The sequence below is a fragment of the Vombatus ursinus genome, unplaced genomic scaffold (assembly GCF_900497805.2).
Source record: "Vombatus ursinus unplaced genomic scaffold, bare-nosed wombat genome assembly UNPS02014781.1, whole genome shotgun sequence".
NCBI lineage: Eukaryota > Metazoa > Chordata > Mammalia > Diprotodontia > Vombatidae > Vombatus > Vombatus ursinus.
The window spans coordinates 9323344-9343020 of NW_020954559.1; positions in this window are offsets into that span (position 1 = coordinate 9323344).

Below are 19677 nucleotides of genomic sequence, written 5' to 3' on the forward strand. Positions count from 1 at the left end.
TATATGTATATGTATATGTATATGTATATGTATATGTATATGTATATAGTTTTGAATACCTGGCTAAAGACTTTGGTTTTAATATACAAGAAATGGGGAGTGAAATTATTGAAGCACTGTTTTTAGAAAATTAAATCAAACAGTGAGGAGCATGCTTAATAGCATGAAAAAGGCTCCATTTTCAGCTTTTTGAATTAATGCCCAAAGAATAAACGAAACCTCTGGAACCTTTCCCACATGAACCCTAGGTTCAGTGTATTTTCTAATCTGGGTTCTAAGGATTCATCCAGGGATGCTGGAAGCCTATTTGACCTCCAAACACACCCAGAAAACTTGATTTTATCCAGACCTTATCTGCTCAGAGGTTGTTACAGTTCCTTTCAACTCTGACTTGGAATATTCCTGTTGGGGAAGATCTATCACTGCCAGCCCCTCAAAGCAGAGCTTTATTGGCATACTTGACTAATTAACTGGCAATCGACATGTAAGGAGAATTCACCAAATCCTGGTCAAGCTTCTTCCTTGTCATCTCTAGCCTTAGAACTAATTTCCACCTCATCTTCCCAGTGATACTGCTTTCTCTATGACCTATTTTACTTGACTCTTCCCTGTGCTTCCTCTGTCCTTGAAGTCTTCATAAAGATCCTATCCCTTATATACAATTCAGTAAATATTTATGAAGCATTTTCTACGTGCCAGGCACAGTGCTAAGCACAAGGGATACAAAAACAGGCAAAAGACAATCCCTGCCCTCAAGGAGTTTACAATATGATGATGATAATGATACACATTTATATGGTATCATATGGTACCTTACTCAAAACAGATAAAGTTGGTCATTGAGGTATTATTATCCCAAGTTACAGGTGAAGAAACAAATAAAGCCTAGAGGAATGAAACTATTTGTCCAAAGTCACACAGCTGTTAAGTGTCAGGAATTGAACTTTTACCAGTTTTCCACTGAGAGCTCCCTCTTGTCCCCTTCATCCCCATCTCCCATCCTTCTGACATCATCTCCCACTATTACTGTCTTCACTCCAGTTTCCAGTCAAGAGGTAGTCCTTCCCCTTGCCAACACCAACATCTCTTCATGCATCCTTCATTCTATCCTCCAGACTTCTCCATCATCCTTCCCCTACCGTCATACTCAGTCCATAAACTTCAGTCTCTGCTTATATATTGGCTCCATCCCTGCTGCTTATGAGCATTCCCATATCTTTCCTGTCCTCAGAGAACTTTTACTTAACTCTAATATTATGGCTAGGTATCATTCTGTATCTCTCCTTTCCTTCTCTGATAAACTCCTGGATGAAGTCATTTAAACCAGGTGCTTCCATTTCCCCTCTGCTCATTGTCTTCTAAAGCCACTGTAACCTGGCTTCTAGACTCAACATTCAATTGAAACTGCCCACTCCAACACTAAAAATGTTCTTGAGTGGCAAATCTAATGGCCTCTTCTCAATCCTCATTCTACTTAACATCTGCAACATTTGACACTGTTGATCTCCATATCCTAATGGATATTCTCTCCTCTAGGTTTTCATGATCCTGCTGTCTTTCTCTTAATTCTTCTCCTATCTGTCTGACCAGTTCTTTGAAATCTCTTTTCTGGGATATTCATGTTCATCACATCCTCTAACTCTGGGTGTCCCCCAAGGCACTGACCTGAGTCCTCTTTTGCTATCTTTCTCTATGATGTCCCTTAGTGATCTTATCAGCTACCACTGGTTCATTTGTCATCTCCATGCAGATGATGCTGAAATTTACATATCACATCCTAAAGTCTCTTTGGACCACTAATTTTTTTATCTATAACTACATATTTCAAATTAGGCATCCCATAAGCATCTCAAACTCATCTTATCCAAAACTGAACTCATTTTCTTTTCTCTCAAACCCTTCCCTCTTATGAATGTTTCAATCACTACTGAGAGCATCACCAACCTCCCACTTTCCCAGGTTCACAATCTTAGTATCCTCAATTTCTTTCACTCCATATATCAATCCTTTGGTAAGTTTTTGTCATTTCTATCTTCACAGCATCTCTTGTATCTGTTCCCTTCTCTTCACTCATATAGCCTGGCTGAGGACCTCATCATTTCTTACCTGGACTATTGCAATAGCTTTCTAATTTTCTACCTCAAGTCTCTCCTCAGTTTCATCCATTTTCCACTAATAAGACAAAGTGATTTTCTTAACCCTGCCCAATAAACTCTCTGTACTTCTGGGATAAAATATAAAATTCTATTTTTACATTTAAGGCTCTTCATCACCTGGCCCCTTCTGATCTTTACATTCTTCTCAAACTTGAGCCCCACATAATCTATGAACCAATAACACCAGTCTACTTGCTATTTCATGAATACAGTATTCCATCTACTTAGATGTCTAGTTTCTTTGAAGACTTGGCTGAAATGTCATCTTCTGCAGGAGGCCTTGCCAGCCCTTCTCATCACTTGAGCCTCGATCATGCCTGTACCTATTTAGTAATATGCTGTCACCCTCATTAGTATGTAAGGTCCTTGAGGGGAGGGACCATTTTTTGTGTTTTCACCTTTCTTTGAATGCCTGCTGTTTACCACGTACCAAGCACATAGTAGCACTTAATAAATGCTTGTTGATTCTTACTGTAAGTCCAATGTTAATTCTACTATATTCTATACCACTGCGTGCTCTTATCTCAACAGAATTGCCCATCCTGCTATTGTAGAGCCTCTTAAACTATGAGTGCTTTGATTAATTTTATAGTGTCTGGTTTGGGGTTTCTTTGACTCTCTCTTATATGCTATGGATAAAAATATGCTTACTTCTTAGAATTTTGTAGCTGCAAATGCTATCCTTCCTGACTTTGAAGTATGTGAATAAATTGCTACTGTTTGCTAGGAAATATGTACATGCATACTCACATTTATTCATAGCTATATTCTTAGGTAAAACCTGTCTGTCTTTGTATGGATCTTTGTGTTTAGATACTTATTTACCTCCCCTATGCAAACTGAGTTAGTGTTCCTATGTAGAATGGAGTGAAAAAGAAATAAGAACCTCAGTCAGGCCTTTTATATTCACTGGAGAGAATAGCTCAAGGCCATCCTTCTAGCACTGCCTTGGCAATTTAAGAAGTAAAGCTCCCTAGGATGACTCCGGACCATTTTAATTGGCTACTATCTTGTATATCTATGCGATTGTAATTGCATGTTTCTTTCACTGTTAAAAACAATCAAGATCTCTCCTTGTTTCCCAGATCTTGATTTCATAGATAAATGTCCTACAGTGCCCAAACTGCCCCATAGCATCTGGGATTATAGGTAAAATCCTCCACATCTCCCCTTGAGAGTCAACCTTGAGTGAATAGAGAAATAATTCAGTCCTGAATTCTTATACCCATCACCCTATTATTGCACTCAAAGAGCAAAAAGCACAGTAATGGTAGGAGAACTAAGAGATAACATACTAAGCCTCATCAATCACCATCCTAGAAGCCCTAAAAAGAGAAAGCATCTCCAACACACATTGGAGATGAGATGTTTTCTATTGAAAGAGGAAATCATCTTTAGAGGAGCTGTCATACCCTAATATCACCCCAATCTGGATAAGTGGTATGAAGGACCCTCTCACCCCCTTGTCTCTAGTTACCTGTAAATGATATCTTATAATACATCTTCTTGGATACATCTTTATCCTTTCCTCTTTATAATGCAGATTATAGATTTCCATTTTGTCTTTCATTTAGAGAGGTATTTGCTGCCAGACATAGGATTTTAAATGGAGAGGAAAAACTGAGCAAGTGGCTTTATTTTAAAACACCTTGACCTCACACAGAGCCCTCATTCCAAGGCATCAATGAGTTAAAATTAAGTTTACAAAATCTATTTCTGAGCATCATTTTGAATATTCTTGGGGCATATTTTAATTCGTTTCCAAGGTAACAATTACTTATTGCTGTAATATATTCCAAAACCAGAAAAAGACATAAAATACAAATGGTTAAGGCCCCACCTCTTACACTTATTACACCCATTACAAAGAGTAATATCCCTCTATGAGCAATTAAACTAAAATAAGTAAAATCTGTAACGTGAAAGTTGCAAAGTTGTTAATCGCTTTCATTTATTCAACCAGCAAGCATTTGTACAAACAGTGAAGTAATACAACAATAATAGCAAGTTTATAAAAAAAACTTTAAAATTACAAAGAACTTTACTTGTGTAATTGTTGGCAATCCTCTTGTGGAAGCTAGGGCACCTGCTTCCTGCAAGACATGATGATGTCTACTGGAAGTCCCCTGCTTCTCAATACGAAGCATGTCGAGACAGTCTATTCTGAATCTGGTCAGCTAAACTTAAGATGAAGATATGGATTGTTGATTGGTTGAACTGGGGTGCATTCAAAATGCATTAAAAGACAAATTAAGGTTCTTGCTATTGTTCTTTTCTTGCCTGGAAGTGTTTGAGGGGAATCAAAGTAGTTATTGGGCTTACTCTGTGTGTGAACCACTGTGCTAAGCTCAGGTGATATGAAGAAAAAAGTAAGACAATCCCCTCTCTTAGAGAGAGACATGCTTTTTGAGCCTCGGTAGAGGTCTCAGGCCCTCCTGATCCGAGGCCAACATGTAGCTCCTGAATAGAGACATCTGTTCTTTTCTTCTTTACGTTGGTTCTTTGCGATATTAGGTAAAAGTGATTGGAAATGACTATGACCTTGCGAGCTCCAAAAGGACGTGAGTAAAGTGAGCTGCCAAAAGTTGGGTAGCTAGAGGCCAGGCTTGGATTTGTGAGGAGCGAAACAGTGAGGAGTAGTCTCAAGGGACCTATTTGACCCATTCCAACAATAGTAGACTTACGGATTCATCCATCCATCAGCCATGATGCTGCTGAATGTTAATTTAGAGTAAATGCTATGAAGAAACTGCATTCTGTCTGAACCCATTTCCCCCAGGTATTAACATAGCATGGGATAGAGTATACCTCCAGCTATTGAGGGGAAATGTTTGCAACTTCATTCTTCCTATATTTGCGAAATAAATATCTCTTTGTAAGTGCTAATTATTAATTGGTCAAATGAAAATAGGGGTTCTAATCAATAGTGGTTAAGAGTGGGGACAACATACCTGAATAGAGGCTTAGGCTAATAGTTTTAAGGAATCACCCTACCAGTCCCTCAAGGAAACCCCTATTAACCCAAGGGAGAGCTATAGCTACTTTGTTCTGGGAGAGTGAAGTCCAGAGTCTCATTATACTTATGTTATTTCACTTCATTTCAAAACTGTGAGGTAGGTATATCAAAAAGTGTTATACTAGATACCAAATGAAAAAACCAAGGCTCAGAGAAGCTCAAGGACTTGCCCAAAGTAACATACAACATCTGGGACAGATGGGAATGGATTTAGGTTTACAAGGTCTATGTCAAGTGGTCTTTCCAGAACAACACGCTGCCTCTTTTTATTGATTATAGACAGGATATAAAAGCTAGCTCACATGCAGGTTTCCCAATTATAAAGTGGCACTATCTACATTCAGAAAAGCATTTAGGGATATTCAAAAGCATCATTATTATTACTATTATTGAGGTTTATAATCAAAATAAAGGAAAGGTAATTAGTATTCAGGTTTCTTTTTCTCTCTTCCTAACTCATCAAAACCGTTTTTAAAGCTTGAATATTTCACAAGTATCATCTAATGGATTTCAATGTTTTTTTTAAAATTGTGCTTATCAAAGTATAGATAATTTTGCATTTGCATTCATAATAGACCTCTCAAAATGTGTTGACTTTCAGGTGGTTTTGAAAGACCCTTCATATTTCTTTGCATTTAGGTGATTCTGATTAGCTATAAAATATATATGCTAGAAGTTTAAGTTCAACTTACTTGCACTTATGATTTTAATAGTATAATTATCTGGAGTTATTATACATGGATAAAGCACATAGATAAATTTCTCAGATGTACCTGTCACCTAAAAATTGCATTAGGTTAGAAAGATTGAATATTGTTACATGCTACATGCTGTAGCAGTTATGCATATAAGTTATATTTTATAGTTCAATGATCTCTAATTTCATTGGTGGGTATACTCCCTTCAATAGCCCAGATCCCAACCTTTTTATGACTATTATATATAGCTTTCAAAGTGATATTCCTAAAGCACACATGTGACCACATTGTTTCCATATTCAAGAAGCTCTAGTGACTCTCTATTGACTTTATGAGAAAATGCAAATTCTGTTTGGCATTTACAATTCTTCCCAATCTAACGTCACCTGATCTTTACAGAGTTGTTATGTATTACTTCTTTCATACTCTGTAGGTTAACCAAACTGATCTTCTTGCTGTACGTTGCATGTGGTATTTCATCTCCTCTCTCTATGTCGTTGTACAGGCTGTCCATGTCTAGAAGGCACTCTACCTCACCTCCACCTAGATAGATAGATAGATAGATAGATAGATAGATAGATAGATAGATGATATAAAGATGGAGATAGATAGATTTGTTTTAATAAGCCAAGATCTGCCTTCTCGCTCTCTCACCCCAAAACCAGCCCCATAAGAATACAAAAAAAAAATCCAAAACAAAGCCCATTACACACACACAGAGACACACACAATTTCCATATTGACTCTATATATATACTTTTTTTTGGCTAGGCAATGGGGTTAAGTAACTTGCCCTGGATCACACAGCTAGTAAGTGTTATGTGTCCGAGGGCAGATATGAACTCAGGTCCTCCTGAATGCAAGGCCGGTGCTCTTTCCACTGCGCCACCTAGCTGTGCCTGACCATGTCCTAAAAAGATATTTGTTTCATTCTGCATTCTGAGTCTTTTATCTCTCTGTCAGTAGATGGGTAGCCTGTTTCATCATCAGTGCCTTGGAATCCTAGTTGGTAATTACACTGATAAGAGTTAAGCAAATAGTATTCCATTACATTTATATACCAAAACTTCTTCATCTTTCCTCTAATTTATGGACACTCCTCATGCTTTGCCATCTCAAAAAGAGCTATAAATATTCCTGTCCATCCTTAGAGTTCGTTTTGCTTAGGACTGAATCTCCCTTAATTTACCCTCCCTATAATTCCTACTGCCCCTTCTCTCCTATGTTACTATTAAGTGAAGTGTTTTTCTGTACCCAGATGAATGTGTGTGTGCATTTGTGTGTATATTCTTCCTTCCCTTGAACACATCAGATGTGAGATTCAAGTGTCAACCACTTCTTCTCACCGCCTTCTCCTTGTTCATACTGATGTCTACTTGTGTACCCTGATTATAAGAAATAATTTTCCCTAATTTTTATTTTCCTTCCCTCTACAGCAGTGTATTCTTTTTCCTCTCTCTTTCATTCTTTTCTTAAGATCATCAAGACATAAAGGAACCACTCCTAGCCCTTGTCTAATTGTTGTTGTTGTTTGTCTTTAAGAGGACCATGACATCAGGGAGAAGATGTCATGGCGTGCAAAGGAATTGGATGTAGGAGAGGGAGAGCTGTGCAAAGTCACCAGCCTCACTTTATCCTTCAGAATCTGGGTCCAGTGGCAAGATATAAATACTCCCTCTGTGAACCTTGATAATGAAAGAGATCAAAGGGGATACATGTTTTTTTCTCCCCAAATTTACATGTAAGCTGTTTATCTTTGTTTAGTCCTTCATCACATTCATGTTTGCCTTTTTATGTTTCTCTTTACTCCTGTGCTTGTACTTTAAAGTTTTTCTGTAGCTCTGGTCTTTTTATCAGGAATGCTGGGAAGTCTTCTATTTCATTAAAGATCCATTTTCCCACCCCTCCCCCATAGCATTAAACTCAGTTTTGCTGGGAAAGCTTTTCCCGGCTGCAAGCCTATATTCTTTGCCTTTTGTAATATCATATTTCAAATTCCCTACTCCTTTATAGTGGTGGCTACTAAACTACGTGTGATCTTGATGTAGCCCCTTAATAATTGAATTCTTTCTTTCTGGCTGCTTGTAATATTTTTCCTTTGAACTGGAAGCTCTAGATTTTGGTTATGATGTTCCTGAGAATCTTTACTTTTGAGGTTTCTTCCAGGAAGTAACCAGTGTATTCTTTATATTTCTACTTCACTTTGCTTACTGGCTCTAAGAGATCTGAGCACTTTTCTTTTAAGATTTCTTGAAATATGATGTCTGGATTTCTTTTTTGGTCATAGTGTTCAGATAGTCCTATGATACTTAAAACTTTTTCTTCTTAATCTGTTTTCCATGTCAGTTGCTTTTTTTTTAATGAGATGCCTTACATTTTCTTCAGATTTTTCAGCCTTTTGACTTTGTTTTAATATTTCTTGTTGCTTCATAGAGCCATTCGCTTCTATTTGGACTATTTGAATTTTCAGGGAATTTGTTGTTTGGGAAGTTTTTGTACCTCTTGTGCCAAACTGTTAGTTCCTTTCCCAATTCTTTCTTCTACATCTCCCATTTATTTTTTTAATTTTAAAAACATTTTAAACTTTTTTAAAAAATTGAATTCTTGCTTCATCTCTTCCAGGAATTCTAGTTTGTGCCCAAACTGTGTTTTCTTCTAAGATATTGTTGGTAGAAATATTAAAACAAAGTCAAAAGGCTGAAAAATTTGAAGAAAATGTAAGGCATCTCATTAACATAATGGCTCATCATGGTATGAATATTTTTTTTGTTTGCCCATTTTCCAGCCATAGAGATTTGGTCCAATATATTTTCTAGATCTGTTAAAAGGAGTTTGTAGTGATGATTTCACTATATTACCTCCTTTCTATTCACCATCTTGGCTCTGCCTCCTCTATTATTGTGAATAATAATGATGATGATGATGATGATTAGACAGATATGAAAGAAAATCCTATTTGAAGTTTGAAGGTAAACACTTGGAGGCATCAGAGAAGTCTTCCTGGAAGAGGTGACATTTGATGTGGGTTTTAATGATAAGCAAGAATTCAACAGATAAAGAAAGAAAGAAGAAGAAAAACATTCAAAGCATGGGGAATAGTAAGAGCAAAGGCACAGAGGGATAGGGTATATTCACAAGACAGAAATTCAATCAATTTGGCAAGACTGCAAAATGCCTGGAGGTTCTATGCTGTGAATATATCTATGTGTGACTAAAGTGGGGGTTCATAGTCTTAGGATTTGAAGTTAAGGAATTATGAGTTCAAAGTGATAGCAAGTTTATGGATAGGAATGTAGCTGATGTTGCTGAAACAGTTTATTCAAAACTGATCACTGTAGTGACTTAATTCCATAACAGGAGTGGCAACATGGCTTATTGGAAAGAACACTAAATTTAGAGTCAGAAAACCTGGGCTTAATTTCCAACTCTGCCACTTACAACCTCTATAACCATTTATTTACACACTGTAACAGCCATTTATGGAATCCATGATTCAATTAAAAGAGCAATAGCTTAGGAGTCAGACTTATATTCTACTTCCAGTTTAACCTCTCAAGGCAAGTCAGTTAATTTTTCTGGAACTCAAATTCTATTTTTTTTAAATGGTGCTAATATCTGTCATACTTCCTTCACATTAGAAGACAAAATTAGATAACAGATGCAAAAGCATTCAAAAATAGTAATACTACACAAATTCACACTCTGATACCTAGTAGCCAAGAGATCTTGGACAAGTCATTTAACTTCTTTGGCCTTCTGTTTCTTCATCTGTAAAACTGTCAAGTTGGATTAGATGATTGCCAAGGTTCCTTATGTGATCCTTTTCAATTCTTGTTATTGTTTTCTTTAAAATCATTGAGATTGAATAGTCTCATCTGTGCCATCAGGAAAACAATTAATAAGCATAAGATTTGTTTCCCAAACAAAACCTAGTTAAACAAAGAGACAAAGAAACAAAAGAGCCCTTGGAAATTGATCATCACTAGTGTGTATGTTGGAAATGATCCCAAAGGTGTTATAACCAACAGTGAGTTATTTAGAGCCCAAACCCAATGGAGAAAAGGTAATTCACAAGACCAAACAATTCATTCTTCTCAACTGCATGTTATTTACAAACAGGAAATAAATGTCTGATAGTATAAGTAAACAGTTTATCCCACATGAGATTGTTTTCTTTTAATTAAGAGGAAAAATTGCATTACCACTTAGCCAGGGTCACTCTCAGAGCATTTTAGTCTGCTACTGTGAGAGACAACTCATTTTATTGTACTCATCTATTCTTCACCTGATACTTCTTTGTATAATGTTTTTGAATTGAGAATGTGCTAAGTGGGCATTATCCAAGCATTGTAGTGATTCATTTTGGTCTGAGTAAGCTCATTAATAAAGGAGAGTGTGTTTTCCCAAATAAAGAAATGGCAGAAACCATTTGAGGACTCGTGTTTCAAATCAAAGTCAAGATTCCAGGTTTTGAATTTACGTTCCAAACACAACTACCTGACTCTTCATAGGAAAGAAATGGAGAGTCAAGCCATAACCTTTCATACTCCCTCAAAAGGTCCATTTTGACCCAAGGAATTTTCTTTAAAATTGTTATCTTTCAGCAACATTGTGACCTTTAAAGGTCTCTCTTTCTCTCTCTCTCTCTCTCACACACACACACACACACACACACACACACACACACACCTACCTGCTGTAACTTTTGGAAAAAAAATTGGAGACCAATAAAAATATTTATTTGACTTCACTTTTAGAATTGACTTGCTAGGATATCTCATTAGCATTGACCAGGGCTGGCGAACCTTCAGCCTAGAGGCCACATGTGGCCCTCTAGGTCCTCAAGTGTGGCCCTTCAACTGAATCCAAACTTTACAGAACAAATCCCCTTAATAAAAGGATTTGTTCTATAAAACTTGGACTCAGTCAAAAGGCTGCACTCAAGGACCTAAAAGGCTACATGTGGCCTTGAGGCTGCAGATTCTCAAACCCTGGCATCGACATTTAGTTTTACAAAGCAAAAAGAAAAAAATCATGTAAATTATGTTGATAGCATGTACTACCTAATGGTTAGTCCCTATCTTCATCTGAAAGCCTGGTTTTTTTTTTTGGCACTCATGAAACTACTGACCAGGGTCACTTACTTAAATCTGTATGATGGCCCCAGCTGCTGTAACCCTTCACCTACCAAATTACCTTGTATTTATTTGGCATAAATTTTATATATAATTACATATATGATACACACACATTGTCTTCTGTGATAGAATGTAATCTCCCTGAAGGAAAGGACTGTTTCATTTTTTCCTTGTATTCCAATAGCTAGCACAGTGCTTGAGACATAGGAGGGACTCAGTAAAAATTCTTGCTGGTTAACTGATTGCATATTTTCACTAGACTATGCAGAATTGAATTGGGGAAATAGATTCTTCCTACTGGATTGCATGCAGAGAATTTTGCACTGCTTTCAATGATCTCCAGCTGTGCACTGATACAAAAGTCCATCTTTTAAAAAATTGGTACCTTTTGTATGGATATAGCAGGTTTCCTCCAACAAACACCCAAAATGCTTTCCTGAAAAACAGATAAGCCAAAACACCTAACAGAGTGCAACTGAGAGTGCATGCAACTCTTCCATTTTGTGGTTAACTGTTAGTTAACAGAGAGGTTTATGAAAAGCCCTTATTTTTTTAACCACGGTATTTCTTGGTTATGTCTAAGATGTATTCAACACCACTATCCCTGAATAGTCAAAATTGCAGGTGAGCAATACAGCAATGGGAAGATGCAGATGGGCATGAGCAGTTTATAGTATATTATATACTATCACTCATATGTGACAAAGTGTCATGAAATATGTAATCCAGGACATGTATTATCAAAAAGGCAGCTGGACCAATCACAAAGCAAGAGTGAACGATGGCAGCCCCAGTGCTGTGTTGGTACCCCATCCCCCACCTCCTATCAAACAGGATAAAAATTAAAGGGAACTTCAAACATAGAATATTGTATGGGTCCAGTGAGAATTTATGGAGAGAAATGAATAAAATCATAAAGTTTGAGCAGAGTAGTGGAAGAATTGACTCCATTGATGGAATCATGGATTCGCAGAAGTATTTAATTATGTGAAAAACTGGGCAGTTGTAATACAATTTCAATTCTTCAAATATGTGTGCTATGTCAGAAGCAAGAATGCCTGTGGCTAGAGCTAGCTAGGCAGATCCAGGTTCAAGTCTTGCCTTAGATATGTGTGTGACCCTAAGCAAATTACCTTACTTCTCAGGGCTCAAGGCTTTTTTCTAAGATGATAATTTATTGAGAAATTGCTGAACAGAGGGAGTTTTCTCACATGGTAGTCTTGCATACCAGTGAAACCATAGGTTCAGTCTCTATCCCTATTCATTAATAAGGCATTGTGATAAGTGCTGTGGGGGATACAAAAGAAGAAAGGCACAGTTTCTATTATGAGATGACTGAGTCTCATTGAGGAGATGAGACATAAACCCAGTCTGCAAAACTATGATAGCCTAGCATGCATGGGTGTGTTATATAAACAACAGTGTTATCTAAAAGAAGCAATTCAAATAAGTTAATTCCATTCAACAAACTTTTAACAACTATCCACTATGTACTAGATACTATGCAAGGGAGCAGGGAAACAAAGAGAAAATGGAATTGTTCTTACTGTCAAGGAGCTTACATTCTACTGAAACAAGGATGATGTCAGGGTGAGTTAGAATATACAGGAAAAAAGCTTCCTGGAGGTGTTGGAACTCAATATAAATCTTGAAGCATGGGTTGGATTTACTGAGGTAGAGAAGGGAAGATGGTATTTATTTAGTTATTTATTTTGTTGTTTATTTTAAATTGGAGCAATAAAATAAGCAAAGACACAGAAGCAGGAAGAAATATATTTTAGGGACACTAGATCCAAGTTAGAATACCTTTAAATGAGTAATTACCATGGATTCAGCAGTCTTCAAAACTAGTTTCAAAAGGTATAAAGAAAAAACTGTGAGACCAATAGTTGGTCTCAGAAACTAGCTCCTAGTTTCTAATTAAGATCAACATTATTTTAACCAGTCACATCTTACCTAGACAGTTAGAAAAATGAATACACTATCACGGCCCTAGGGTCTCTTGTTTATATTATTGAATTCAGTCCATAAGATAATAAATTTCACATTGGAAGAGAACCTCAAAGGTAATTTCATTTCCAGTCCCCCATTCTTCAGATAATGAAACTGAATCCAAGAGAAGTTAAGTGATTTGCTGAAAGTCACACAGATAGTGTTAGAGGTGGGATTTGAACCTAGGTTCTCTCAATCCTGAGCCAGAGCTCATAGTCTGCGTTTAAGGTACATGGTTGAGTACATTACTAGTACATGGCTAGTTGAATATTTTTAATTGGAAAAAAGGACAGCTACACAAATAACTCTGATCAAAGGGAGAGTGAGACAAATACAAAGGAAGGGTTAAATAAATAAATGATAAATGAATAAACGAATGAATGAATGTAAAGTGCAGTGAAAAATGTGAAAAGGGAAAGATCACTTTCCCTTTGGGACGAGATATACTTAGTGAAGTTTTCATAGGAAAAAGCACAAAGTAGCAAAAAATGCATAGGGTGCCAAGAACTCCCTGACTATGAAAGGAATTGAGAGATCAAGTATTCTATCCTAAGCTACAATCAAGTGACCATTATTGCAGACAGAGTTTACACAGGCAAAAAATAAATAAACAAACAAACCACATGGTTAATCTAATTAGAGGAACATAGCTGCAAGGAGTATCCAAGCAAGGACCTAGAAGAGGAGTGACTTGTATGTTCAGGATTAAAAGTTTAGACTTTATAGGCAACAGTAAACCAAAGACTCCCTCCTATAGTGAAGGGGGGTGGGGAAGTTCTGCAGATTACACATTAAGCCAAGGATATATTTGAAATATATTTAGAACAAATCAGCATAAATATGTCAACCCATAATATGGTTTGGTCTCAGATGTACCAGCTGTGTGACCTTATGCAAGTCATTTAGCCTCTGTTGTGTAAATGTATATATTTTATATATACATATATAATTTTTATGAACTATTTTATAACTATTTTAAAATAACTGTCTCATAGAGTTGACATGAAGATAAAATGAGATAATTTATACAAATCTGTGTGTAAACCATAAAGCACAGTTGTGATATGAACTATGGTTATGATGATTATTTATTAATATATTGTTAACTTATTGTTTTTAATCTAATGACTACCTATGTAATGAGTCTATGCTAATTACATCAGTTGAAAGAGTCCCATTGGTATGAAGAAGTCTAAGTTAAAAAGATAGGCTGCCGTAACAAATTACTTTGAATTCTTTCTAAGTGATTTCATTTTAACCGGAAAATTCCACGAAAGTAGCATTCGCAGAGGAATCACTTCATCTGATTAAAACACATGTGTGTACACATACACACACACACACACACACACACACACACACACACACACATTGTAATATAAGATGAAGGGGCCTGGGATTTGGATTCTGATTCGGACTTGAACCATAATAAACTGTGATTTTGGACCTTAGACAAATCATTTAACCCCTTTTTGGTCCCACTATCTTCATCTGTAAAATGAGAGGGTTGGATTCTCTGAAATATCTTCCAGCTTTACAATTCTATGGTCTGTGATAAAAGAATATGTGATGTTTGCTGTCAATGAATAATTTTAGATTTGCAGATTTGGCCACTATTTATCACTGTCACCTCCCCAAAGCCAACGGTACATTGTTAATACAATAGGGGGCTGTGATAACTTCTTTCTGGCTGTGGCCGTTCAATATAAAATCCTAAGGGTCATGCCGTAAGTGCCTTTTCTTCTCTTAAGATGGCGATAAGTATGTTTTTCCTTTTCTGTTATGAAACACAAACCTATAACAATTCATTAACATAAATGAGATAAAAATAGTAGTAAACTAACTTCATATTTGAAGATACATTAATATTCGTGTATTGTTGTTGTTGTTCATCCTTTGTTTTCGAAGAAGACCAGTGACATCAAGAGGGTGATATCTTGATTTGCAGATGAATTGGATTTAAGTGAGGCAAGGCTGTGCAAAGTCATCAGCCTTACTCTCTCCTCCAGAGCTATCAGAGTCCAGTAGCAAGACATAGGTCAGGACAACTGGCAATGGCCCCAAAAGCAGTGGGCATTTTCCAGGACTCAGTTTGTCTGAGGCAACACCCATTCAGTGATTAAAGGCTAGGTAAGAATTGAGACAAAAGATGGCCTAGTTTGCCTTCACAAAAGAATCAGTCTGGGAGGGGACGACCCTCAGAGTTTCTGTATTCTGGATAGATAGACACACACAGACACACAGACACACAGACACACATATATTATGATTTAGTGAATAAACTCTAGGTACAATTGGAACCTTTCTCATTATTCCTTAACTGTCATTAATTTATTCTAAATCTAACCTTACAGACAGATTCTGAGTCAAATGTTCTTTTGTAACTCATTCTATTTATTCTGATGTGGAATCTCCCCTTAATGAAGGAGATTTGCTGTCAACCATCAGGATATCTTACTATTGAAACACATCCAACTCCTAATCTTTCAGTAGCCAGTTACAGGGATTTCAGTTTAAAAGTCATTCCTGGGATTACTCTTTCAAAGCTGGCTGCTGAAGTCATTATCCAGAGATTTCCTTCTCTTAGAGCTCCAGTTTTTCCCCTTGGTCATGTTACAGAAGAAAAAGTCCAGAGGAAGATACACAAGGCATCTCTATACTAAAAAGTGTAAAACTCCTCACAATTAGATTCACTCCAACCAGTAGAAAATGCCTTTCTATAGCACCTTCTTGAGGAGAGGAATGAAATGACTACTCTGTCTTTTAATTCAGCAGCTAACTGAATTTATATGCACATAATGTTTTTGTTTCATTTTATGTATTTAACCATCCAATCTTTTCAACTTAAAATTTAAATTGACTCAGAGAAATCCCTAACACAGAATAGAAAATTTAAAACACTTATTTTTAAATTAGTTTTGTGATGTCTTTGACTTAAAAGTATTATTGGCTAGAAAATAGTCATCCCTTGACATTTTCAGGTTTTGCATTCGTGGTTTTAGTTATTTGTCTGTTGGCAATCAATAATTAAATGGGAATTTTTGGAAATGCACATATGCAAAGAAAATTAAAAAAATTAGTAAGTCATAAATGCATAAATATTGTAAATTCTTTATTTATAATTTCCTATCATAAGTGGACATACATAAATTTATTATAAACAGTTGAATTTTGTTAAAAGTTTCAGTGCACTAAAGACCTATGGGCTAGGTACTCTCTTTAGGAACACCTCCTCTGGTCTTCATATACCCCCTTGTGAAAATGGGGGGTAGGAGGCACGTCAGATAGAGGACTGAATGTGGAGTTAGGAAGACTTGAGTTCAAATCTAACCTCTGACACTTACTGGATAAGTTACTTCATCTCAATTTCTTTATCTGTAAAATGAGAATAATAACAGCACCTACCTCCCAGGGCTCTTGTGAGAATCAAATGAGATAATAATTGGAAGGCACTTAGCACAGTGCCTGGCACATAGTAAGCACTATATAAATGTTAGCTATCATCATCATCATCATCACCATCCCCAGTATCCCACAAGTCTTAGAACCATTTTAAGCTTCTCCATAGCTACAAAACCTTACACTGCTCTAAGACTTTTGGGGCATTCTGTATTCTGAAATGATTGTTTGATCATGACATGAGCCTAATTTTAGCATACCAGTTGGTATCAATCAATCTGTAGATGTACAATTCTATTCTTGCTTTGAGATTAATCAAAAGACAAGGTACACAAATAAAGAGGGTTTAAAGAACAGAATCCTATTGCACTTTTAAAAAGTGAGAGCGGGACATGCCGCAGGATCATTTTCTCCTAAATCTAAACAGCAAATCTGCCTTGAGGTACATCACAAGGCCTCATCATAGTACTCCATTTCATTCTATTAATATAGGCTAATTAAGTTAATGCATCGCTTGGCATGTATTAATTCCTGAAAGATCATATTTTACTGGACTTACTACTTTTGCTTTCATCTTATATGCTGAATTGGAAAGAAAATGAAATCCATTATGGATATTGCAAGAAAAGCTGTCTTTGCTAAAGAGCAGAATGTTCTTTCAAATAGAGTTGGCTCCATTCTATAGTCAGGGAGCAGAATGAAACAGTGAAATGAGAATTGGATTTGGAGTTAGAGTAATTAGGTTAAAAGTCTAGCTGTGATATTTGCCTGTATGACCTTGGACAAGTTACTTAACCTCTCTAGGACTCAGTTTTCTCATCTTCAAAATGGAAAGAAGACTGGATTAGATGACTGTACTGATATCTCAGTAGCTCAAAATCTATGATCCTAGGACAAAAATTAAGATGCCATCACCAAGGCAGCCAATGGAAATTTAGAAATGCAAGGCCTGCTATTTTAATTTTCACCCAATAACTTCTGGTTAAAAAATTCACACCAGTGTCACTGCCTTCAATTCTGCAACCTGAACAACTTTGTTCAATGAAGCAATTTACCTTTCCAGAAGAAAACAAACACTTAAATGATAAGCTAGTCATTGAAAATAAATAGTGCGTTTCAATGTTAATATAGGAGAGAATCTGTCTCAAAGAAACTCATCAAATTTTTTTCCCAACAGATGATTGAATTTTGCCTCATAACAAACACCAAGGTAGGGAGCTATTATTCTCCTTCACAGGAGGGTATCAGTGCACTAAAAAACTATGGGCTAAGTACTCTCTTTAGGAACACCTCCTCTGGTCTTCATACACACCTTTGTGAAAATGGGGGGTAGGAAGCATGTCAGAGCACTGAATGTGGAGTTAGGAAGACTTGAGTTCAAATCTAACCTCTGACACTTACTGGATAAGTTATTTCATCTCAATTTCTTTATCTGTAAAATGAGAGCAATAACAGCACCTACCTCCCAGGGCTCTTGTGAGAATCAAATGAGATAATAATTGGAAGGCACTTAGCACAGTGCCTGGTACATAGTAAGCACTATATAAATGTTAGCTATCATCATCATCATCATCACCATCCCCAGTATCCCACAAGTCTTAGAACCATTTTAAGCTTCTCCATAGCTACAAAACCTTAAACTGCTCTAAGACTTTTGGGACATTTATCAAGTAGATCATTGATACCACCAAGTTCTATCCTTTTTAATTTTTTTCAAAGGCCATTCTTACAAGGTTGGCAAATAGCAAAAGCTGATAGATCTCTTATAATTGGGTAAAAAACATAGACCAGGCTCCTTGCCTAATATGAAAATTTAAAGTGAAATAAAACTAACTGTGATTTAGAGAAATGATAGGCAAATTAAGAAAGACATTTTCAGCTTTGGGTTGGATCATTAACCAATCACATTTGATTTTCAGCCAAATCAGAAAGGCTCATAAAATTTCCTACAAAAGCCACAGATCATAAAAATTATGAAACTAAAAATATATATGAATGAATCATAATCCTTGGTATGTGATTTTTACCATTATCAACTAAATAATGGATAGATAAAATATTAAAGGCCCTAGTAATAAACAATCAAATATAATTACTGGCATGTAACTGACTTTATATTTGCCTAAATAGCATAATTGCTTATAGATAATGTTTTTATTCATTTTTCTCTTTGATCTTTTTAGAGATTTTATCTAAGAACACTTGCTAATACAATACAACTCATTGTTTGTTTAGATACAACATGACATCTTACTCGTTCTTGATTAGGGGGAAAGATATGCACATGACAATTCACATGTACCCCATATTGCTAGAAGGAGATTTGTATTGGGTGGCCAATTTTCTTTATTGTAGCATGGGGGCAGAGAAATACCTTGGGGAAAGGCAACAATTGATGTCATAATCTCATTCACTTTTATTGTGAAATTTAGAATAGTTTCTCAACCTATCAACTGGTATTTTTTGATCAACCGCAAGCAACCTTTATTCTAGCTGGGCTGATAATGTTTATACATGTTAAACAATTAAAGGACAATTAAGTATTAAACTGTCTGGTGCTGGTTTGGGAGCTAGAAGACCTGGGTTTTAGTCTTAACTCTGCCAATGTGACTTTAGTATGTCACTTAGCCTCTCTGGCTCAGTTTCCTCATCTGTAAAATAGGGACTGCAATACTTGTGCTCACAATTTACCTCACAAGTTTGTTGTGAAAAAGACCTTTGAAACTGTTAGAATGTTATAGGATCATCTCATTATCATCCTCATCACTACTTCTAAATACAATGAGGTCAGGAAAGGGAGATATCAGTACAGTTTGAAGTAGTAAAGAAGGGCTTCCTGGAGAAAGTAAGACATAAGTTTTATAAAGAATCATAGAATTTTGATCATCAAAAAGGGAGAGGTCACGGTCAATGACATCAGCAAGAAGGCAGAAATGGACATATTAAGGTAGATAATGAATAGCCTTGCCTGACTAATCAGAGAAGAATGTACCTGATTGAAAAGAATGAGAAAAAAATTTTTGATAAATACTTTGAACATAGATCAGATAGGTAGTACAGTAAATAGAATGTTGGGCCTGAAGTCAAGAAGACTCATCTTTGTGAGTTCAAATTTGGCCTCCGACACTTACTAGCTGTGTGACCCTAGACAAGTCACTTAAGCCAGTTTACCTCAGTATCTCATCTGAGGTACTGAGCTGGAGAAGGAAATGGCAAGCCACTCCAATATCTCTGCCAAGAAAACCCCAAATGGGGTCATGAAGAGTCAGACACAACTG